This window comes from Palaemon carinicauda, chromosome 10 (genome assembly GCF_036898095.1).
Source record: "Palaemon carinicauda isolate YSFRI2023 chromosome 10, ASM3689809v2, whole genome shotgun sequence".
NCBI lineage: Eukaryota > Metazoa > Arthropoda > Malacostraca > Decapoda > Palaemonidae > Palaemon > Palaemon carinicauda.
Genome location: NC_090734.1, coordinates 132,171,819 through 132,197,123, shown reverse-complemented (window position 1 = coordinate 132,197,123; position 25,305 = coordinate 132,171,819). Strand labels below are relative to the sequence as shown.

Sequence of the window (25,305 nt, the reverse complement as noted above, 5' to 3'; positions counted from 1 at the left end):
ATGCTTGAGCTAAGAAAATAAGTGGAAAAAAAGTTTATAAACACCACGTGTCAAAATAAGCCTTTATCACAAGTTTTTTTTTTCTTTTGTCTGTAGATAATTGATTGATTGGGAGTTTTTTTTTTGGCATCCTAACATCTAAGGTCGTTGACGCCGAAATCGTTTGTTATTAATAAAAAAAGGAAATTCAATTTAAAACTATATATATATGTATATATATACAGTATATATATATATATATATATATATATATATATATATATATATATATACACGTATGGCTATATATAATATATGTATAGGTATGTCTACTACATATATAAAAGTCTATGAATAAGATTTTTACATATATATATATATATATATATATATATATATATATATATATATATATATATATATATATACACACTGTATAATGTGCGTATATATGTATATGTATAAGCGCAGTAGGCTATATAAACCCGTCCAGGGCCCTGAATAAATTATGAAATAATTTATTTGCAAATTTCTAAATATAAATCTTTATTCGTAAACATTTGGATTTTGTAATTAAGTTTCTAATGAGCTACGCTTTGTATTGAAATGGCAGAAACTGCTGACAGTGTAATATGGTTTTGTGTTCAGTCCACGAAGATTAAGAGTTGTGATATCATTAAAGCTAATATGTATATATATATATATATATATATATATATATATATATATATATATATATATATATATATATATATATATCGTACTAAAATTAATATTGACCGGCAGGGTTCACCTGTCTTAGATAGGCACTACACACACACATACACACACACACACACACACACATATATATATATATATATATATATATATATATATATATATATATATATATATATATATATATATAATATTCCAGGTAAAACTAGTAACGTTTATACCCTGTTTTATGTTATTCCTCTGTCTCATGAGAGAGAGAGAGAGAGAGAGAGAGAGAGAGAGAGAGAGAGAGAGAGAGAGAGCTAATTATAAATCTGGGGGAACTTGTACTTAAATTCGGGATCCATGTTTTGTGGAAATTTATTAATAGCACATCTCATAGAAAACGGGAAAAATCAATTGGGGGAACTCATGTAAATTAATGGTTAATTTTCTTTTCTGTTTCTTCGAGTGTCAGACTTGCTCTCGACGAATGTATATATTCCTTTCGCATGATAACAGATCGATCTTATTTCCTTTCCTCACTAGGCTATTTTTCCCTTGTTGGAGCCCTTGGGCTTATAGCATCCTGCTTTTCCAACTAGTGTTGTAGCTTGGCTTGTAATAATAATAATAATAATGATAATTATAATAATAAAAATAATAATAATGATAATTATGGGACTGTGAGTTTAAGCTGATTCTGGGGGAGGTTACTGCTGTGGTTTGGGGTTGGGCTTGCACGGCTGACGTTCTGGTGAGCCTCTTTTCAGTTGATACTAAAACCAGACACCTTTTAACATTTAAGGGCGAGGATACATCTCAGGATACTTTATAACTTAATAAATCCTCTTCTGAAGGTGTACCTTGACTAGATTGTCATTTAAGTAACATTCAACAACAACAACAAATGCAGGCGTTTCTAGTCCACTGCTGGAAAAAGGCCTCAGACATGTCCTTAGTTATGTCTGGGGTTTGGCCAGTTTCATCATCACGCTGGTCAAAGCGGATTGGGGATTGAGGGAGACTTTATTCTGATCGCTTACAGCAACTCGACCTAATATGGGTTGCCCTTTCTAGTACAGCTTTGCTGATCATGGCGATACACAAACCCTTTCACCCCGTTAAGGTAGCCCCTCTCAAAAAGGGATGTACCACTCACTTTTGTCTAAATCGGTGGTGTTATTTCCACACTGAAGTAAAACCAGTGGGAGATGGGGCCAAGATTACTATTTAAACTAGAGGAGCACTCGGTAGAGGGCATACCTCCGCTGCGACAGATTATTTCTCTACCTTGACCTTTGACCTTAACATGTATTAATTGGCGTGGATTTCCATACACTCAAATATGAACCAAGTTTGAAGTCTCTATGACAACGATGTCCAAACTTATGGCTGATTACGTGAATTGGACGTTTTGCTTGACCGTGACCTTGATCTTTGACTTTGACTTTCCAAAATTTAATCATTTCCAGCTTTTTTACACAACAGTTAATCCAAGCAAGTTTCATTACTCTACAATTAAAATTGTGGCTAGGAAGTTGTTCACTAACAAACCCAAACACACAAACAGGGGCGAAAATCTAACCTCCTTCCAACTTCGTTGGCGGAGGAAATAACTGCTATGAGATGTTATAACTGGTTAATAGTAGGGTTTTGAATGCAAGGGCCAATAAAGGTAAGAGCATGTTTTGCACAATAATATACTAAAAAAAAATAACCTTGGGTACGAAAGAGGCTTGATCCTTAGTAATTCTTATCACCTATATCAACCAGCATTGCCATTCCAAAGCAGGGTAGCATTTTAATAAGTGACACCCCTCTGAAAATACCTTTGATTGTCCTTGATGTTGTTTATGTGTAATACATACTGCTAGATATTTGCCTTAAAAAATAGGCAAAAATCCTGGAATAAATATTGCCAGGCATTTACCATTTTAAAAACGTATTTATTGACGTGAAGGATTGATATTACGGTCACCAATCCGTAAAGGATAATAACAAAATAGGGCAAATTTACGGTCGCCTGTATTTCACTGTAATACGACTGAGAACAGTATATTTTTTACGGATAATTCCTGCTTAAAATTACGGTTTTTTTAACAGTACATACTGTAAAATCTGTTAGCTTTCATAGACCTAGAACTTCGTAAACTCCAAGTTGTTGTTTTTCTGTAGAACAAGTTGATATAAATCACGTTTCATAGTTTATATATGACTGATCTATTTTAGTATTATTACTGATGATAAAATATTTAATAATTTGTTTTATTAATTCTCATATATAGTTTATTAGTTATTTGTCTATTGCGTTTCTGCACTTGGCTTGTTTCCCCGTTGGAGCCCTAGGCTTGTAGCATCCTGCTTTTCCAACTAGGGTTGTTGCTTGGTTTAAAAACAAAAAAAATAATAATAATGATAATAATAATGATGATGACAATGAACTACTAGATTGTTTGATTAGTTTATCAGTGACTACCAGGTAGGGGAACGTTAGGTAGACCAAAATTGCCACGGATTGACTGTGTGAATAGAGATACAAGGGAGTTGGCATTGAGCAAGGAAGATGCATTGGACCAAATGAAATGGAAGAATGTGTTGGAGAACCATTTTAGCGACTCCAAATAGGGACAAACTTGTTGTGAAAAAATAAGAATTGACAGTCCCTCTGTGTGCTGGGGAAGCCCAGAGTAGTTATACATCTTTCATTTCTCATTGTTCAATAATTCATTTGGGAGTGCAAAGGCATGTCGCATATTTAAAAGCTTATTTACTTTGAACGCGCATAGTACATACACATGAGTTACACTTAAAAGAATTTCAATGAATATTGTGAACAAAAAGTCTCTTTACTTTGAACGTACATTCTGCATACACATGAGTTACCCTTTTAAAAGAATGTTCAATGAATATTGTGAACAAAAAGTCTCTACTTTGAACGTGCATTCTGGATACACATCAGTTACACTTAAAGGAATTTCAATGAATATTGTAAACAAAATGTATCTTTACTTTGAACGCACATAATACATACACATGAGTTACTCTATCAAAAGAATTTCGATGGATATTATAAACAAAAAGTTTCTTTACTTTGAATGTGCATTTTGGATACACATGAGTTACACTTAAAGGAATTTAAATTAATATTGTAAACAAAAAGTCTCTTTACTTTGAACATACATTCTGCATATACATGAGTTACACTATTAAAAGAATGTTCAATGAATATTATAAACAAAAAGTCTCTTTACTTTGAACGTTCATTCTGCATACACATGAGTTACACTATTAAAAGAATTTCAATAAAAGTTGTAAATAAATCGTAAACTTTACCTCAAGATTTCTAAATAATTTCTCATTTATAACTTCAATTAGCTCCGCATTTCTTTTTGTTTGCAGCTATAGATTTACTGCAAACCTTTGTTATGTGTTTATTATTTCGTTAAACTGTTAAATAATCACTAATTCTTCTTTGATAACAAATAAATTTCACATATCCTCTTCGTGTAAGGAATACGTTATAAAACAAAAAGCTCCGCATTTCTTTTCGTTGCAGCTATAGATTTACTGCAAACCTTTGTTACGTGTTTATTATTTCGTTAAACTGTTAAATAATCACTAATTCTGCTTTGATAACAAATAAACTTCACATATCCTCTTCGTATATTCCAGCAAGAAACACGTTATAAAACAAAAACTGGTGATGAGCACAGTGAAGTAAAGTCAGTATCATCACTCAACTCCTATGAAAATGTTGAATAATTCAGAAAATTTGACAATAATTAAGCTGGTATTATAATCACGACAATTATCTACAATAATTTTAATACACTCAAAGCATGTTCATCATAATTTGTTATTATAATCACGATAATTATATATCATAATTTTAATACCCTTTAAGTGTTTTTATCGTAAACTATGCTCTGGCGATTATCCCAGAATTTGCAGGAATTTTTCAACTTGTTAAGAGGTATACATATTACTATTATTGCTAGCTAAGGTACATCTTTAGTTTGAAAAGTAGGATGCTACAACCCCGAAGGGTCTAACAGGGAAAATAGCACAGTAAGGAAAGAAAATTAATAAACTATATATGAGAAGTATTCAATGAGAATAAAAATATGTGAAGATCAGTTACAATGTTAGGGTAGATGTAATATATAAACTATGAACAGAGACTTATGTCAACCTGTTGAACATAAAAACATTCTCTGCAATTTTGTTATTCTGAAGTTCCACCGATTCAACTGCTAGATTAGGAAGGTCATTCCACAATCTTGCTGATAAAGGTTTAACGTTTAAAGGCCACTTATGAATGGCAGAGGCAAGGGAAAGTGACATTGCCCTATCAAGAAGGACAATGCCCTGGAGACTGACCATTTATACATATGATCAGTGCCCAAGCCCCCTCTCCACCCAAGGAGGGCCAGGCTATGGCTGCTGATGACTCACCAGATAGACTTATATAGACTCCCCAAACCCCCCTTCCTTAGCTCACAAGTTAGGGACGTTACCACATCGGCCGTAGACTTAAGTTTTAATAGGGCTATTGAATGGATAATCTATCAATGCTTCAAAATAAATTTAGAATTAAGACGTTCTTAAGAAAAGGGATCAGAATAAAACAAGAATTTAATAAAAATATTTTGTATAATATGACTAGCAAATATTTTAATAAACTTAAAACCGAATAACAAAATAATGCTTATAAGTATAACACGAAATATCAACAAGTATAAAAAGTGAAAAACAAAAGTCAGTGTAACAACACAGTTTGGAAAAACATGATTACATAATTGATTAGGTCAATTATGTATGAAATCAAGATCATAGCTGAAATTTCAGCTACGATTAACAACCTTAAGGTACAAAATTATGCAGATCGTTGACAGATATCTTATAGGAGAAATAAACTTTCATTATAGACCGATTCATCATTAACAATCAAATACAAGAAACAGAGAAACAGCCACAATATCCGTAAAATTGATTATCATTTCCTATCCATATGTCCTTCTAGAGAATATTTATGTCCGTAGCCCTCCAATGAACCGCTTTAACTGAATTTAAGAACTCTGTCCCAGTCGTGAGGGTAGAAGAAACTCTTTAGCTATGGTAAGCAGCTATTTTAGGCGAAGGAAACTCCAAAATCAAACCGCTGTTCTCTAGTTTTGGGTAGTGCCGTAGCCTCTGTAATATGGTCTTCCTCTCTCTTGGGTTAGAATTCTCTTGTTTGAGGGTATACTCAGGCACATTATTGTAGCTGTTTCCATATTTCCTTTCCTCACTGGGCTATTTTCCTTGTTGGAGCCCTTGGGTTTATAGAATCCTGCTTTTCCAACTAGGGTTATAGCTTAGCAAGTAATGATAATTGAGAGTCAAGAAAGAAGGACTTAAAAGACTACATAATGTCTTTCGCTGTCTTGGGTTAGAATTCTCTTGCTTTAGTGAACACCTAGGCACACTATTCTAGCCCTTTCCTTATTTCCTTTCCTCACTGGTCTATTTTCCTAGTTAGAGCCCTTGGGCTTATATCATCGTGCTTTCCCAAGTAGGGTTATACCTTAGCAAGTAATGATAATTGAGAATCAAGAAAGAAGGACTTAAAAGATTATGTAATGTCTTTCACTGTCTTGGGTTAGAATTCTTTTGCTTGAGGGTACACCCAGGCACACTATTCTAGCCCTTATTCTCCTTCCTTACTAGGCTATTTTCCCAGTTAAAGCCCTTGGGCTTATATCATCCTGCTTTTCCGTCTAGGGTTATAGTTGAGAGTCAAGAAAGAAGGACTTAAAAGATTATGTAATGTCTTCAACTGTCTTGGGTTAAAATGTTTTTGCTTGAGGGTACACCCAGGCACACTATTCTAGCCCTTATTCTTCTTCCTCACTAGGCTATTTTCTCAGTTAGAGCCCTTTGGCTTATAGATTCCTGCTTTTCCAACTAGGGTTGTAGCTTAGCAAGTGATGACAATTGAGAATCAATAGGGACTTAAAAGACGACATAGAATCGCGGGAAGATCTGGTCACCGCGATAAGGAGTTATGGGTCCGGTTACGAAGGAGAGACTCGGCGTGTGTTCCAACTTCTCGATCAAAAGCTCATTCCTATGGGCTTGGGCTTCGGTGTAGATCCTGTTCCTGACTCCTCGGGTGTACTCCAGGGCTTCGTCACAGTCGGGGCAGAAGGGGTGGCAGGCGTTTCCTTTTGAGCTCTTCTGGAAACAGCAGGCTGGGAAGATTGGGCAGAGGACCACGGCTTCGCTCAATGCTGCCAAGGCGAGAATCAGTATCAGCGAAGAGCTGAGGAGTCCGATGGATGCCATCCTGGAGGAGCACCTGGAAGGAATGTTTGTTTAGCCCCTTCGGAGGGAAAGTCTTTGTACGTTAAATCTACCACATGTACAGTTGGATACAGGGCATACCTCGCCCTGAGGGAATGCCCCCTGTCACATCAATAATAATAATAATAGTGATAATAATAATAATTTCATAAGGCTAAAATTATTGACAGATCTTTGCTTAGACAGCCTCTATATCATTTACAATGCCCCCAGAAGGCTAAAATAACTGCCAGATCTTTGTTCAGACAACCTCCTTACTGCGCGGCTAGTAACCACTGTAGGGAGAGATAGCAGAGGCAGTCGGTTGGGCTACACTCAGGGTGCATTCCACAGAGCAAGGTGTGTCAGGAATTTCTGATGCACCTGTACATTTTTTTTTTTTTTCAAGACAGCAAGGGATCTTCTGATGCCTGTTTTTAGTTATAAATTAATGTTAAAAAGTTCATTTGTGTAATTAACGATGATAAAGGAATTGTTAATAGCAACGTATTTTAAGAATTAGAATGAAAAGGTGCCAACGTAATTGAATAGTTTAATACATATTGAAAAGGACGTGTTTCTACGAAATTGGTAAAATAAAATAAATAATTTTTTGTTAACTTTTAAAGTAAATCTGACTATTGAAGATTGTGTTCTAAGTACCATTTTACGAATGAGTTTCTAGTGTATATCACGATTTTCTCTATAGGATTTTATCCCTCATTAAGAGGTAGAAATTTTGCTAAAATTAAACAAAAGTAATACATTAATATCTTAAACATGACATAAATTGGACTCAATTTTTTTTTTTTTTTGAAATGCCAATAACGGTTATTTTTATAGAATTTTATCAATCATTATGAGGTAGAAATATGCCAAAATTATTAGAAATTGATACAATAATATCTTAAGCATGGCACAAATTAAACCCAACTTTTGGAAAGTAGCATAGAAAATTAACACAACAATTTATCGATTTTTTTAAATGCAAATAACGCTGTTCTCTATATCATTTTATCATTCGTTGAGCGGTAGAGATATGCCAAAATTAATAGAATAATTTATACATTAATATCTTAAGCATGACACAAATTGAACTAATTTTTTTTTTTTGCAAAGTAGCAAAGAAATTTTACACATTTCATCAAATAGTACTGATCTTTATAGAATTTTATCCCTCATTAAGATATAGAAATATCCCAGAATTAATAAAAAAAAATTGATACATACACCAATACATTAATAAATCAAGCATGACACAAAATAAACCATTAAGATATAGAAATATGCCAAAACTAATAAAAAAAAAAATAATACATACGTCAGTACATTAATAATTCAAGCATGACACAAAATAAACCTAATTTTAGCAATATAGCAAAGAAACATAACACTTTTATATATTCACTGTATTAAAATTCGAATGAATAAAAAATAATTACTTTGGAAACCAGAGTAGATAATGAACTCGCTCCGACGACTAAAGTTGGTTGACTGCATCCCTTTCCTTTCACTCTAGAGTGTTTATATACCCAACAACACTCAGAGAAAGTAACTTTCTCCTTCACTCATTTCTTTATATGGGCCAGGACCTAAGTGGGCTGTGATAATACAGGGTAGCAGGTTTTCTATATGAGAAAAAGGCCAACTTATAATCAATTGCAGTTTTAAAAGGCCAACCCATTAGTAGAAAAAGGCCAAAAGTATAATATTTAAGGCCTACCTTTCATGATATTACTAAAGGCCCAACCAGTCTCAGAAAGGCCATAATTGAGGGTTTTTTGGCCTGAAAAATTAAAATCCATTTGTAGAAAAAGGCCAAAAAGTATGATATTTAAGGCCTACCTTTCATATTACTAAAGGCCAACCAATCTAAAAAAAAGGCCATAATTGAGGGTTTTTTAGCCTGAAAAATGAAAATCCATTTGTAGAAAAAGACCAAAAAGTATGATATTTAAGGCCTACCTTTCATATTACTAAAGGCCAACCAATCTAAAAAAAAGGCCATAATTGAGGGTTTTTTGGCCTGAAAAATGAAAATCCATTTGTAGAAAAAGACCAAAAAGTATGATATTTAAGGCCTACCTTTCATATTACTAAAGGCCAACCAATCTAAAAAAAAAAGGCCATAATTGAGGGTTTTTGGGTCTGAAAAATGAAAATCCATTTGTAGAAAAAGACCAAAATATGATATTTAAGGCCTACCTTTCATATTACTAAAGGCCAACCAATCTAAAAAAAAGGCCATAATTGAGGGTTTTTTGGCCTGAAAAATGAAAATCCATTTGTAGAAAAAGACCAAAAAGTATGATATTTAAGGCCTACCTTTCATATTACTAAAGGCCAACCAATCTAAAAAAAAGGCCATAATTGAGTTTTTTTTGGCCTGAGAAAAAGGCCAACCTAGCAACCCTGCTAGTCATTATCTGAACCTGGTAGTCACTCAGCGTAGAAGCTTAACGCTTTCAGTTTCTATTCTAGAGATTAGTGTACGCCACCCGTCATCAATGACGGCTAAATATTTAGATATCCACATACACGGAAATTCCTTTTACCTTATAGGGTTTTGGTGGCCGATGCAGTAACGTCCCTGACTGGTGATAGCCAGACTGGGGTTCGAGTCCCGCTCAAACTCGATAGCTTCTTTGGTCGCTGCAACATCACCGTCCTTGTGAGCTAAGGACGGCAGAGTTTAGGGGAGCCTTATCTGCTGAGTCATTAGCAGCTATTGCCTGGCCTTCCTTGGTCCTAGCTTGAGTGGAGAGGGGGCTTGGGCGCTGATCATATGAATGTATATATGGTCAGTCTCTAGGGCATTGTCCTGCTTGATAGGGTAATGTCACTGTCCATTGCCTCTGCCATTCATGAGAGGCCTTTAGGCCTTTTAAACAAGGGTATGACTATTCCCTCTCCCTCTAACCGAGGGAGGGGGAGAGCTAGCGTGACTGGATAGATAGATATACATGCACACACACCCTCCCCTCTCACCAGGGTATGACTATTCTCTCTTCCCCTATCCGAGGGACAGGGAGAGCGTGACTGGAAATATATATATATATATATATATATATATATATATATATGTGTGTGTGTATATATATATATATATATATATATATATATATATATATATATATATATATATATATATATATATATATATATATATATATATGTATATATATAGTGTGTGTGTATATATATATAAAATATGTATACATATATATATGTAAATACACACACACATATATATGTATATATATATAGTGTATGTACAGTATATATATATATATATATATATATATATATATATATATATATTTATATATATGTGTGTGTATAAAATTATGCATATATATCTAGACACTTGATCTTTATCATAAACGGAAGATTCTCAGCAAATTGGCAAGTGAGAAACTAATTGACGATTATCAGTAATAAACTCTCCATAACAACTTTAGCAATGAAATAACAGTCGAATGATGACGAAATAACGGCACATATAAAAACCTGCTTTCCATCTCCAGGCCTCGTGATGGGAGAGAAAGGTTTCTATCAATTGCCATCTCACAATAATGACAGTGATGCTTCAAGGGGAGATTCATACTAGCCAGGGGAGAAAGTGTGCCCAGTAGAGAGAGGTGAATGTCCCTTGGCCCTTAGTGTGGTTTAGAATACAGATTCGCCTTGTACGTAGTAGGATGGCCAAGGCACTAGCCACCCGTTGAGGTAATGCCGCTAGAGAGTTATTGGGTCTTTTCACTGGTCAGACAGTGCTATATCGGATCCTTCTCCCTGGTTACGGTTCATTTTCCCTTTGCCTATACATACACCGAATAGGTTGGCCAAGGCACTAGACACCGGTTAATGTCGCTAGAGAGTTATTGGGTCTTTTGACTAGCCAGACAGTGCTTTATTGGATCCTTCTCTCTGGTTACGGTTCATTTTCCCCTTGCCTACACATACACCGAATAGGTTTGCCAGGGCACTAGCCACCCGTTGAGGTAATACCGCTAGAGTTATTGGGTCTTTTGACTGGCCAGACAGTGCTATATTGGAGCCTTCTCCCTGGTTACGGTTTATTTTCCCTTTGCCTACACATACACCGAATAGGTTGGCCAGGGCACTAGCCACCTGTTGAGGTAATACCGCTAGAGTTATTGGGTCTTTTGACTGGCCAGTGCTATATTGGATCCTTCTCTCTGGTTATGGTTCATTTTCCCTTTGCCTACACATACACCAGATAGGTTGGCCAGGGCACTAGCCACCTGTTGAGGTAATACCGCTAGAGTTATTGGGTCTTTTGACTGGCCAGACAGTGCTACATTGGAGCCTTCTCCCTGGTTACGGTTCATTTTCCCTTTGCCTACACATACACCGGATAGGTTGGCCAGGGCACTAGCCACCTGTTGAGGTAATACCGCTAGAGTTATTAGGTCTTTTGACTGGCCAGATAGTGCTATATTGGATCCTTCTCCCTGGTTACGGTTCATTTTCCCTTTGCCTACACATACACCGAATAGGTTGGCCAGGGCACTAGCCACCCGTTAAGGTAATGCCGCTAGAGAGTTATTGGGTCTTTTGACTGGCCAGTGCTATATTGGATCCTTCTCTCTGGTTACGGTTCATTTTCCCTTTGCCTACACATACACCAAATAGGTTGGCCAGGGCACTAGCCACCTGTTGAGGTAATACCGCTAGAGTTATTGGGTCTTTTGACTGGCCAGATAGTGCTATATTGGAGCCTTCTCCCTGGTTACGGTTCATTTTCCCTTTGCCTACACATACACCGGATAGGTTGGCCAGGGCACTAGCCACCTGTTGAGGTAATACCGCTAGAGTTATTAGGTCTTTTGACTGGCCAGATAGTGCTATATTGGATCCTTCTCCCTGGTTACGGTTCATTTTCCCTTTGCCTACACATACACCGAATAGGTTGGCCAGGGCACTAGCCACCCGTTGAGGTAATACCGCTAGAGTTATTGGGTCTTTTGACTGGCCAGTGCTATATTGGATCCTTCTCTCTGGTTATGGTTCATTTTCCCTTTGCCTACACATACACCAGATAGGTTGGCCAGGGCACTAGCCACCTGTTGAGGTAATACCGCTAGAGTTATTGGGTCTTTTGACTGGCCAGACAGTGCTATATTGGAGCCTTCTCCCTGGTTACGGTTCATTTTCCCTTTGCCTACACATACACCGGATAGGTTGGCCAGGGCACTAGCCACCTGTTGAGGTAATACCGCTAGAGTTATTAGGTCTTTTGACTGGCCAGATAGTGCTATATTGGATCCTTCTCCCTGGTTACGGTTCATTTTCCCTTTGCCTACACATACACCGAATAGGTTGGCCAGGGCACTAGCCACCCGTTAAGGTAATGCCGCTAGAGAGTTATTGGGTCTTTTGACTGGCCAGTGCTATATTGGATCCTTCTCTCTGGTTACGGTTCATTTTCCCTTTGCCTACACATACACCAAATAGGTTGGCCAGGGCACTAGCCACCTGTTGAGGTAATACCGCTAGAGTTATTGGGTCTTTTGACTGGCCAGACAGTGCTATATTGGATCCTTCTCTCTGGTTATGGTTCATTTTCCCTTTGCCTACACATACACCAAATAGGTTGGCCAGGGCACTAGCCACCCGTTGAGGTAATACCGCTAGAGTTATTGGGTCTTTTGACTGGCCAGACAGTGCTATATTGGATCCTTCTCCCTGGTTACGGTTCATTTTCCCTTTGCCTACACATACACCGAATAGGTTGGCCAGGGCACTAGCCACCTGTTGAGGTAATACCGCTAGAGTTATTGGGTCTTTTGACTGGCCAGTGCTATATTGGATCCTTCTCTCTGGTTATGGTTCATTTTCCCTTTGCCTAAACATACACCAAATAGGTTGGCCAGGGCACTAGCCACCTGTTGAGGTAATGCCGCTAGAGAGTTATTGGGTCTTTTGACTGGCCAGATAGTGCTATATTGGATCCTTCTCTCTGGTTACGGTTCATTTTCCGTTTGCCTACACATACACCAAATAGATTGGCCAGGGCACTAGCCACCCGTTGAGGTAATGCCGCTAGAGAGTTATTGGGTCTTTTGACTGCCCAGTGCTATATTGGATCCTTCTCTCTGGTTACGGTTCATTTTCCGTTTGCCTACACATACACCAAATAGGTTGGCCAGGGCACTAGCCACCCGTTGAGGTAATACCGCTAGAGAGTTATTGGGTCTTTTGACTGGCCAGTGCTATATTGGATCCTTCTCTCTGGTTACGGTTCATTTTCCCTTTGCCTACACATACACCAAATAGGTTGGCCAGGGCACTAGCCACCCGTTGAGGTAATGCCGCTAGAGAGTTATTGGGTCTTTTGACTGGCCAGTGCTATATTGGATCCTTCTCTCTGGTTACGGTTCATTTTCCCTTTGCCTACACATACACCAAATAGGTTGGCCAGGGCACTAGCCACCCGTTGAGGTAATACCGCTAGAGAGTTATTGGGTCTTTTGACTGGCCAGTGCTATATTGGATCCTTCTCCCTGGTTACGGTTCATTTTCCCTTTGCCTACACATACACCAAATAGGTTGGCCAGGGCACTAGCCACCTGTTGAGGTAATACCGCTAGAGTTATTGGGTCTTTTGACTGGCCAGTGCTATATTGGATCCTTGTTTCTGGTTACGGTTCATTTTCCCTTTGCCTACACATACACCAAATAGGTTGGCCAGGGCACTAGCCACCCGTTGAGGTAATGCCGCTAGAGAGTTATTGGGTCTTTTGACTGGCCAGATAGTGCTATATTGGATCTTTCTCCCTGGTTACGGTTCATTTTCCCTTTGCCTACACATACACCGAATAGGTTGGCCAGGGCACTAGCCACCTGTTGAGGTAATACCGCTAGAGTTATTGGGTCTTTTGACTGGCCAGTGCTATATTGGATCCTTCTCTCTGGTTATGGTTCATTTTCCCTTTGCCTACACATACACCTAATAGGTTGGCCAGGGCACTAGCCACCCATTGAGGTAATGCCGCTAGAGTTATTGGGTCTTTTGACTGGCCAGTGCTATATTGGATCCTTCTCTCTTGTTACGGTTCATTTTCCCTTTGCCTACACATACACCAAATAGGTTGGCCAGGGCACTAGCCACCCGTTGAGGTAATACTGCTAGAGTTATTGGGTCTTTTGACTGGCCAGTGCTATATTGGATCCTTCTCTCTGGTTATGGTTCATTTTCCCTTTGCCTACACATACACCAGATAGGTTGGCCAGGGCACTAGCCACCTGTTGAGGTAATACCGCTAGAGTTATTGGGTCTTTTGACTGGCCAGACAGTGCTATATTGGAGCCTTCTCCCTGGTTACGGTTCATTTTCCCTTTGCCTACACATACACCGGATAGGTTGGCCAGGGCACTAGCCACCTGTTGAGGTAATACCGCTAGAGTTATTAGGTCTTTTGACTGGCCAGATAGTGCTATATTGGATCCTTCTCCCTGGTTACGGTTCATTTTCCCTTTGCCTACACATACACCGAATAGGTTGGCCAGGGCACTAGCCACCCGTTAAGGTAATGCCGCTAGAGAGTTATTGGGTCTTTTGACTGGCCAGTGCTATATTGGATCCTTCTCTCTGGTTACGGTTCATTTTCCCTTTGCCTACACATACACCAAATAGGTTGGCCAGGGCACTAGCCACCTGTTGAGGTAATACCGCTAGAGTTATTGGGTCTTTTGACTGGCCAGACAGTGCTATATTGGATCCTTCTCTCTGGTTATGGTTCATTTTCCCTTTGCCTACACATACACCAAATAGGTTGGCCAGGGCACTAGCCACCCGTTGAGGTAATACCGCTAGAGTTATTGGGTCTTTTGACTGGCCAGACAGTGCTATATTGGATCCTTCTCCCTGGTTACGGTTCATTTTCCCTTTGCCTACACATACACCGAATAGGTTGGCCAGGGCACTAGCCACCTGTTGAGGTAATACCGCTAGAGTTATTGGGTCTTTTGACTGGCCAGTGCTATATTGGATCCTTCTCTCTGGTTATGGTTCATTTTCCCTTTGCCTAAACATACACCAAATAGGTTGGCCAGGGCACTAGCCACCTGTTGAGGTAATGCCGCTAGAGAGTTATTGGGTCTTTTGACTGGCCAGATAGTGCTATATTGGATCCTTCTCTCTGGTTACGGTTCATTTTCCGTTTGCCTACACATACACCAAATAGATTGGCCAGGGCACTAGCCACCCGTTGAGGTAATGCCGCTAGAGAGTTATTGGGTCTTTTGACTGCCCAGTGCTATATTGGATCCTTCTCTCTGGTTACGGTTCATTTTCCGTTTGCCTACACATACACCAAATAGGTTGGCCAGGGCACTAGCCACCCGTTGAGGTAATACCGCTAGAGAGTTATTGGGTCTTTTGACTGGCCAGTGCTATATTGGATCCTTCTCTCTGGTTACGGTTCATTTTCCCTTTGCCTACACATACACCAAATAGGTTGGCCAGGGCACTAGCCACCCGTTGAGGTAATGCCGCTAGAGAGTTATTGGGTCTTTTGACTGGCCAGTGCTATATTGGATCCTTCTCTCTGGTTACGGTTCATTTTCCCTTTGCCTACACATACACCAAATAGGTTGGCCAGGGCACTAGCCACCCGTTGAGGTAATACCGCTAGAGAGTTATTGGGTCTTTTGACTGGCCAGTGCTATATTGGATCCTTCTCCCTGGTTACGGTTCATTTTCCCTTTGCCTACACATACACCAAATAGGTTGGCCAGGGCACTAGCCACCTGTTGAGGTAATACCGCTAGAGTTATTGGGTCTTTTGACTGGCCAGTGCTATATTGGATCCTTGTTTCTGGTTACGGTTCATTTTCCCTTTGCCTACACATACACCAAATAGGTTGGCCAGGGCACTAGCCACCCGTTGAGGTAATGCCGCTAGAGAGTTATTGGGTCTTTTGACTGGCCAGATAGTGCTATATTGGATCTTTCTCCCTGGTTACGGTTCATTTTCCCTTTGCCTACACATACACCGAATAGGTTGGCCAGGGCACTAGCCACCTGTTGAGGTAATACCGCTAGAGTTATTGGGTCTTTTGACTGGCCAGTGCTATATTGGATCCTTCTCTCTGGTTATGGTTCATTTTCCCTTTGCCTACACATACACCTAATAGGTTGGCCAGGGCACTAGCCACCCATTGAGGTAATGCCGCTAGAGTTATTGGGTCTTTTGACTGGCCAGTGCTATATTGGATCCTTCTCTCTTGTTACGGTTCATTTTCCCTTTGCCTACACATACACCAAATAGGTTGGCCAGGGCACTAGCCACCCGTTGAGGTAATACTGCTAGAGTTATTGGGTCTTTTGACTGGCCAGTGCTATATTGGATCCTTCTCTCTGGTTATGGTTCATTTTCCCTTTGCCTACACATACACCAAATAGGTTGGCCAGGGCACTAGCCACCCGTTGAGGTAATGCCGCTAGAGAGTTATTGGGTCTTTTGACTGGCCAGATAGTGCTATATTGGATCCTTCTCCCTGGTTACGGTTCATTTTCCCTTTGCCTACACATACACCAAATAGGTTGGCCAGGGCACTAGCCACCCGTTGAGGTAATACCGCTAGAGTTATTGGGTCTTTTGACTGGCCAGTACTATATTGGATCCTTCTCCCTGGTTATGGTTCATTTTCCCTTTGCCTACACATACACCAAATAGGTTGGCCAGGGCACTAGCCACCTGTTGAGGTAATACCGCTAGAGTTATTGGGTCTTTTGACTGGCCAGTGCTATATTGGATCCTTCTCTCTGGTTACGGTTCATTTTCCCTTTGCCTACACATACACCAAATAGGTTGGCCAGGGCACTAGCCACCTGTTGAGGTAATACCGCTAGAGTTATTGGGTCTTTTGACTGGGCAGTGCTATATTGGATCCTTCTCTCTTGTTACGGTTCATTTTCCCTTTGCCTACACATACACCAAATAGGTTGGCCAGGGCACTAGCCACCTGTTGAGGTAATACCGCTAGAGTTATTGGGTCTTTTGACTGGCCAGTGCTATATTGGATCCTTCTCTCTGGTTATGGTTCATTTTCCCTTTGCCTACACATACACCAAATAGGTTGGCCAGGGCACTAGCCACCCGTTGAGGTAATGCCGCTAGAGTTATTGGGTCTTTTGACTGGCCAGTGCTATATTGGATCCTTCTCTCTTGTTACGGTTCATTTTCCCTTTGCCTACACATACACCAAATAGGTTGGCCAGGGCACTAGCCACCCGTTGAGGTAATACCGCTAGAGTTATTGGGTCTTTTGACTGGCCAGTGCTATATTGGATCCTTCTCTCTGGTTATGGTTCATTTTCCCTTTGCCTACACATACACCAAATAGGTTGGCCAGGGCACTAGCCACCCGTTGAGGTAATGCCGCTAGAGAGTTATTGGGTCTTTTGACTGGCCAGATAGTGCTATATTGGATCCTTCTCTCTTGTTATGGTTCATTTTCCCTTTGCCTACACATACACCAAATAGGTTGGCCAGGGCACTAGCCACTTGTTGAGGTAATACCGCTAGAGTTATTGGGTCTTTTGACTGGCCAGTACTATATTGGATCCTTCTCCCTGGTTATGGTTCATTTTCCCTTTGCCTACACATACACCAAATAGGTTGGCCAGGGCACTAGCCACCCGTTGAGGTAATGCCGCTAGAGAGTTATTGGGTCTTTTGACTGGCCAGTGCTATATTGGATCCTTCTCTCTGGTTACGGTTCATTTTCCCTTTGCCTACACATACACCAAATAGGTTGGCCAGGGCACTAGCCACCCGTTGAGGTAATACCGCTAGAGAGTTATTGGGTCTTTTGACTGGCCAGTGCTATATTGGATCCTTCTCTCTGGTTACGGTTCATTTTCCCTTTGCCTACACATACACCAAATAGGTTGGCCAGGGCACTAGCCACCCGTTGAGGTAATGCCGCTAGAGAGTTATTGGGTCTTTTGACTGGCCAGATAGTGCTATATTGGATCCTTCTCCCTGGTTACGGTTCATTTTCCCTTTGCCTACACATACACCAAATAGGTTGGCCAGGGCACTAGCCATCTGTTGAGGTAATACCGCTAGAGTTATTGGGTCTTTTGACTGGCCAGTGCTATATTGGATCCTTGTCTCTGGTTACGGTTCATTTTCCCCTAGCCTACACATACACCAAATAGGTTGGCCAGGGCACTAGCCACCCGTTGAGGTAATGCCGCTAGAGAGTTATTGGGTCTTTTGACTGGCCAGATAGTGCTATATTGGATCCTTCTCCCTGGTTACGGTTCATTTTCCCTTTGCCTACACATACACCGAATAGGTTGGCCAGGGCACTAGCCACCTGTTGAGGTAATACCGCTAGAGTTATTGGGTCTTTTGACTGGCCAGTGCTATATTGGATCCTTCTCTCTGGTTATGGTTCATTTTCCCTTTGCCTACACATACACCAAATAGGTTGGCCAGGGCACTAGCCACCCGTTGAGGTAATGCCGCTAGAGTTATTGGGTCTTTTGACTGGCCAGTGCTATATTGGATCCTTCTCTCTGGTTATGGTTCATTTTCCCTTTGCCTACACGTACACCAAATAGGTTGGCCAGGGCACTAGCCACCCGTTGAGGTAATATCGCTAGAGAGTTATTGGGTCTTTTGACTGGCCAGACAGTCCTATATTGGATCCTTCTCCTTGGTTACGGTTCATTTTCCCTTTGCCTACACATACACCAAATAGGTTGGCCAGGGCACTAGCCACCTGTTGAGGTAATACCGCTAGAGGTATTGGGTCTTTTGACTGGCCAGTGCTATATTGGATCCTTCTCTCTTGTTACGGTTCATTTTCCCTTTGCCTACACATACACCAAATAGGTTGGCCAGGGCACTAGCCACCCGTTAAGGTAATGCCGCTAGAGAGTTATTGGGTCTTTTGACTGGCCAGGGCTATATTGGATCCTTCTCTCTGGTTACGGTTCATTTTCCTTTTGCCTACACATACACCAAATAGGTTGGCCAGGGCACTAGCCACCTGTTGAGGTAATACCGCTAGAGTTATTGGGTCTTTTGACTGGCCAGTGCTATATTGGATCCTTCTCTCTGGTTACGGTTCATTTTCCCTTTGCCTACACATACACCAAATAGGTTGGCCAGGGCACTAGCCACCTGTTGAGGTAATACCGCTAGAGTTATTGGGTCTTTTGACTGGCCAGTGCTATATTGGATCCTTCTCTCTGGTTACGGTTCATTTTTCCTTTGCCGACACATACACCAAATAGGTTGGCCAGGGCACTAGCCACCTGTTGAGGTAATACCGCTAGAGTAATTGGGTCTTTTGACTGGCCAGTGCTATATTGGATCCTTCTCTCTGGTTACGGTTCATTTTCCCTTTGCCTACACATACACCAAATAGGTTGGCCAGGGCACTAGCCACCCGTTGAGGTAATGCCGCTAGAGAGTTATTGGGTCTTTTGACTGGCCAGTGCTATATTGGATCCTTCTCTCTGGTTACGGTTCATTTTCCCTTTGCCTACACATACACTAAATAGGTTGGCCAGGGCACTAGCCACCTGTTGAGGTAATACCGCTAGAGTTATTGGGTCTTTTGACTGGCCAGACAGTGCTATATTGGAGCCTTCTCTCTGGTTATGGTTAATTTTCCCTTTGCCTACACATACACCAAATAGGTTGGCCAGGGCACTAGCCACCCGTTGAGGTAATGCCGCTAGAGAGTTATTGTGTCTTTTGACTGGCCAGTGCTATATTGGATCATTCTCTCTGGTTACGGTTCATTTTCCCTTTGCCTACACATACACCTAATAGGTTGGCCAGGGCACTAGCCACCCGTTGAGGTAATGCCGCTAGAGAGTTATTGGGTCTTTTGACTGGCCAGACAGTGCTATATTGGAGCCTTCTCTCTGGTTATGGTTCATTTTCCCTTTTCCTACACATACACCAAATAGGTTGGCCAGGGCACTAGCCACCCGTTGAGGTAATGCCGCTAGAGAGTTATTGGGTCTTTTGACTGGCCAGACAGTGCTATATTGGAGCCTTCTCTCTGGTTATGGTTCATTTTCCCTTTTCCTACACATACACCAAATAGGTTGGCCAGGGCACTAGCCACCCGATGAGGTAATGCCGCTAGAGAGTTATTGGGTCTTTTGACTGGCCAGTGCTATATTGGATCCTTCTCTCTGGTTACGGTTCATTTTCCTTTTGCCTACACATACACCAAATAGGTTGGTCAGGGCACTAGCCACCCGTTGAGGTAATACCGCTAGAGTTATTGGGTCTTTTGACTGGCCAGATAGTGCTATATTGGATCCTTCTCCCTGGTTACGGTTCATTTTCTCTTTGCCTACACATACACCAAATAGGTTGGCCAGGGCACTAGCCACCCGTTGAGGTAATGCCGCTAGAGAGTTATTGGGTCTTTTGACTGGCCAGTGCTATATTGGATCCTTCTCTCTGGTTACGGTTCATTTTCCCTTTGCCTACACATACACCAAATAGGTTGGCCAGGGCACTAGCCACCTGTTGAGGTAATACCGCTAGAGTTATTGGGTCTTTTGACTGGCCAGACAGTGCTATATTGGATCCTTCTCTCTGGTTATGGTTCATTTTCCCTTTGCCTACACATACACCAAATAGGTTGGCCAGGGCACTAGCCACCTGTTGAGGTAATACCGCTAGAGTTATTGGGTCTTTTGACTGGCCAGTGCTATATTGGATCCTTCTCTCTGGTTATGGTTCATTTTCCCTTTGCCTACACATACACCAAATAGGTTGGCCAGGGCACTAGCCACCCGTTGAGGTAATGCCGCTAGAGAGTTATTGGGTCTTTTGACTGGCCAGTACTATATTGGATCCTTCTCCCTGGTTATGGTTCATTTTCCCTTTGCCTACACATACACCAAATAGGTTGACCAGGGCACTAGCCACCCGTTGAGGTAATACCGCTAGAGTTACTGGGTCTTTTGACTGGCCAGATAGTGCTATATTGGATCCTTCTCCCTGGTTATGGTTCATTTTCCCTTTGCCTACACATACACCAAATAGGTTGGCCAGGGCACTAGCCACCCGTTGAGGTAATGCCGCTAGAGAGTTATTGGGTCTTTTGACTGGCCACTACTATATTGGATCCTTCTCTCTGGTTATGGTTCATTTTCCCTTTGCCTACACATACACCAAATAGGTTGGCCAGGGCACTAGCCACCTATTGAGGTAATACCGCTAGAGTTATTGGGTCTTTTGACTGGCCAGTACTATATTGGATCCTTCTCTCTGGTTATGGTTCATTTTCCCTTTGCCTACACATACACCGAATAGGTTGGCCAGGGCACTAGCCACCCGTTGAGGTAATGCCGCTAGAGTTATTGGGTCTTTTGACTGGCCAGTGCTATATTGGATCCTTCTCTCTGGTTATGGTTCATTTTCCCTTTGCCTACACATACACTGAATAGGTTGGCCAGGGCACTAGCCACCCGTTGAGGTAATACCGCTAGAGTTATTGGGTCTTTTGACCAGCTAGACAGTGCTATATTGGATCCTTCTCTCTGGTTACGGTTCATTTTCCCTTTGCCTACACATACTGCGAATAGGTTGGCCAGGGCACTAGCCACCCGTTGAGGTAATACCGCTAGAGTTATTGGGTCTTTTGACTGGCCAGACAGTGCTATATTGGATCCTTCTCTCTGGTTACAGTTCATTTTCCCTTTGCCTACACATACATCGAATAGGTTGGCCAGGGCACTACCCACCCGTTAAGGTTATACCGCTAAAGAGTTATTGGGTCTTTTAACTGGCCAGACAGTGCTATATTGGATCTTTCTCTCTAGTTACGGTTCATTTTCACCTTGCCTACATATACATCGAATATTTTGGCCTATTCTTTACATATTCTCCTCTGACTTCATACACCTGACAACACTGAGATTACCAAACAATTCTTCTATCGAGAGGTTAACTACTGCAGTACAATTATTCAGTAGCCACTTTCCTCTTGGTAAGGGTAGAAGAGACTCTTTAGCTATGGTAAGCAGCTCTTCTAGGAGAAGGACACACCAAAATCAAACCATTGTTCTCTAGTCTTGGGTAGTGCCATAGCCTCTGTACCATGGTCTTCCACTGTCTTGTGGTAGAGTTCTCTTGCTTGAGGGTACACTCGGGCACATTATTCTGTCTTATTTATCTTCCACTTGTTTTGTTAAAGTTTTTCTAGTTCATATAGAAAATATATATTTTAATGTTACTTTTCTTGAAATATTTTATTTTTCCTGTTTCCTTTCTTCACTGGGCTATTTTCCCTGTTTGGGGCCCCCGAGCTTATAGCATCCTGCTTTTCCAACAAGGGTTGTAGCTTAGCAAGTAATAACAACAACAATAATAATAATAATAATAATAATAATAATAATAATAATAATAATTTATAGGGCGCTCGTGAATGGCAGAGGCAAGGATAGGATACTGCACTAGAGGCTCCCCATATACAGGTATATGGTCAACGCATTAGCTAGGACCTGGGAGGAACAGGTTGGTTTGCTGTGAGCGATCAGACTAAAGTCTCCCACCATCGTCAAGACGCAGTGGTCAGCGTGGTGATGCAACTGGCCAAATCCTGTTATTATTATTATTATTATTATTATTATTATTATTATTATTACTAGCTAAGGTCCAGCTCTAGATGGAAAAGCAGGATGCTATAAGTCTGAGGGCTCCAACAGAGAAAAATAGCCCAGTGAGGAAAGGCTACAAATAAATAAATTACTAGAAAAGTTATGAACAATTGAAATAAAATATTTTAAGAACTGTAACAACATTAAATTAGACACGAATAAGGACATGTCTGAGGCCTTTGTCCTGCAGTGAATTAGAAACGTCTGCATTTGTTGTTGTTGGTGATTTATCGTCGACATGAAAAAACATTTTGGAAAAGATTTTCTATCCAATTTTCTGTCATAAATTTTTTTTTCCAGTTTTTTACATCTTGAGCTTTTACTGAAGGAAAATCTGCAAGAAATCAAATAATTTCCTCCAGCGAAATTATAGGTTATCCCTATGATGCTCCTTTGGGTCGCGTCACGACATTTACTGTCTCAAATAAATCTTATATTTTCATATTTGATTTTTACCTTTATTAAAGGAAGTTGGAAGGTACATCAAGACTATTTTCATAACTACTTTCTAAACGAAGAAATGAATGTGCGTACTTGAATATATTATTATTGTTATTATTATTATTATTATTTGCTAAGCTACAACCCTAGTTGGAAAAGCAGGAGGCTATAAGCCCAAGGGCTCCAACAGGGAAAAATACCTTAGTTGGAGAAGTATGATGCTGTAAGCCCAAGGGCTCCAACAAGGAAAAATACCTCAGTGAGGAAAGGCATAAGCTACAATCCTGGTTGGAATAGCAGGAGGCTATAAGCCCAGGGGCTCCAACAGTGAAGAATAGCACCGTGAGGAAAGGAAATAAGGAAATGAGTAAATGATATAAGAAGTAATGAAGTATTAAAATAAAATATGTTAAAGCATTAATGACATTAAAACAGATATTTCATACATAAACCATAAAAAGACTTATGTCAGACTGTTCAACGTAAAAACATTTGCTGCAAGATTGAACTTTGGAAGTTCTACCGATTCAACTACCCGATTAGGAAGATCATTCCACAACTTGGTCAGAGCTGGATAACTATTTACCCGAAATAATCATATAATTGTATAGGACTTTCAATTTACATGTTTATGACATCAGTTATATTTATAATTTGTATCTGATAATTGTTAAAAACGCAAATGGAAAATTGTTTTGCTATCTGCTTACTCTTGTAGACGTACTTGCCTGGTGTTCGCCAGGCGGGGGTTCGAGTCCCTCTCAAACTCGTTATTTCATTTGGTTGCTGCAACCTCACCATCCTTGTGAGCTAAGGATGGGGGTTTTGGGGGGAGCCTATAGATCTATCTGCTGAGTCATCGGCAGCCAAGTAATAATAATAATAATAATAATAATAATAATAATATGATCAGAAGAAAGGCCAGGCAAGGCCCTCCTTCTGATCATATTATTATTATTATTATTATTATTATTATTATTATTATTACTTGCTAAGCTACAATTCTAATTGGAAAAGCAGGATGCTATAAACCTAGGGGCTCCAAAAGGGAAAATACCTCAGTGAGGAAAGGAAAGAAAAAGAAAATATTTTAAGAAGAGCAACAAGATTAAAATAAATATCTCCTATATAAACTATAAAAACTTCAACAAAACAAGAGGAAGAGAAATAAGATAGAGTAGTGTGCCTGAGTGTACCCTCGAGCAAGAGGTCAGTCTCTAGGGCATTGTCCTGCTTGTTAGGGCTACGGCACTGCCTCTTGCCTCTGTCATTCATGAGTGGCCTTTAAATCTTCAAGCCTTTAAAGTGAAAGAGAGTATACTGAGAGTTTTTGGAGAATTAAGGAAAACATTTCCACTTTCTGTCGAATTGTGATGTCATATGTTCTTTAGGCGTGGGAGCAGATGATGATGATGACGATATTCTTTAGGTTCAAATTTATCTTTCCTGGAAGACATTATTATTTTCATGTCCTTCGCTACTTACTTTAACTTTCACTGAGTGGGAATACCTTAACGTGGTGAAAGGGTTTGTGTATCGCCATGATCAATAAAGGTGTACTAGTCTGTGGCACCCATACTAGGTTGGTTTGCTGTGAGCGTTCAGACGAATATCTCTAAATATCATTAATCCACACTGGCCAGTCTGGTGATGAAAATAGGCCACACCCTATATATGAATAAAGGCATGTCTGGGGCCTTTGTCCTGCAGTGAACTAGAAACTGTTGAGTTTGTTGCATTCAAATTTATCTTTCCTGGAAGACTATTTTTTTTCATGTCCAAATAAATTTCGCTATTTATTTTACCGTCCAATAAATACTGTAAGTGGAGATACCTTAACGTGGTGAAAGGATTTGCGTATTGCCATGATCAGCAAAGCTGTACTAGTCTGTGGCACCCATACTATGTTGGTTTGCTGTGAGTGATTAGACGAAAATCTCCCACCATCACCAATCCGCACTGTTCAGCGTTGTGATTTAAATTGGCTAAACCTCAGACATAAATGGACAGGTCTGAGGCCTTTGTCCTGCAGTTGACTAGAAACGGTTGCATTTGTTGTTAATACAGTATTATTAATATTACTTGCTGAGCTACAACCCTAGTTAGAAAAGCAGGATGTTATAAGGCCATGGAACCCCAACAGAGAAAATAGCCTTGTGAGGAAAGGAAACAAGGAAAAA

General features: G+C 40.4%; 1 protein-coding gene across 1 annotated transcript in view; it reads left to right on the top strand.

Annotated features, from left to right (window-relative positions):
• The window catches only part of LOC137648265 (uncharacterized), a 75,033-nt gene that overhangs the window by 9,390 nt on the left and 40,338 nt on the right, over positions 1-25,305 (top strand). The window lies entirely within an intron of this gene.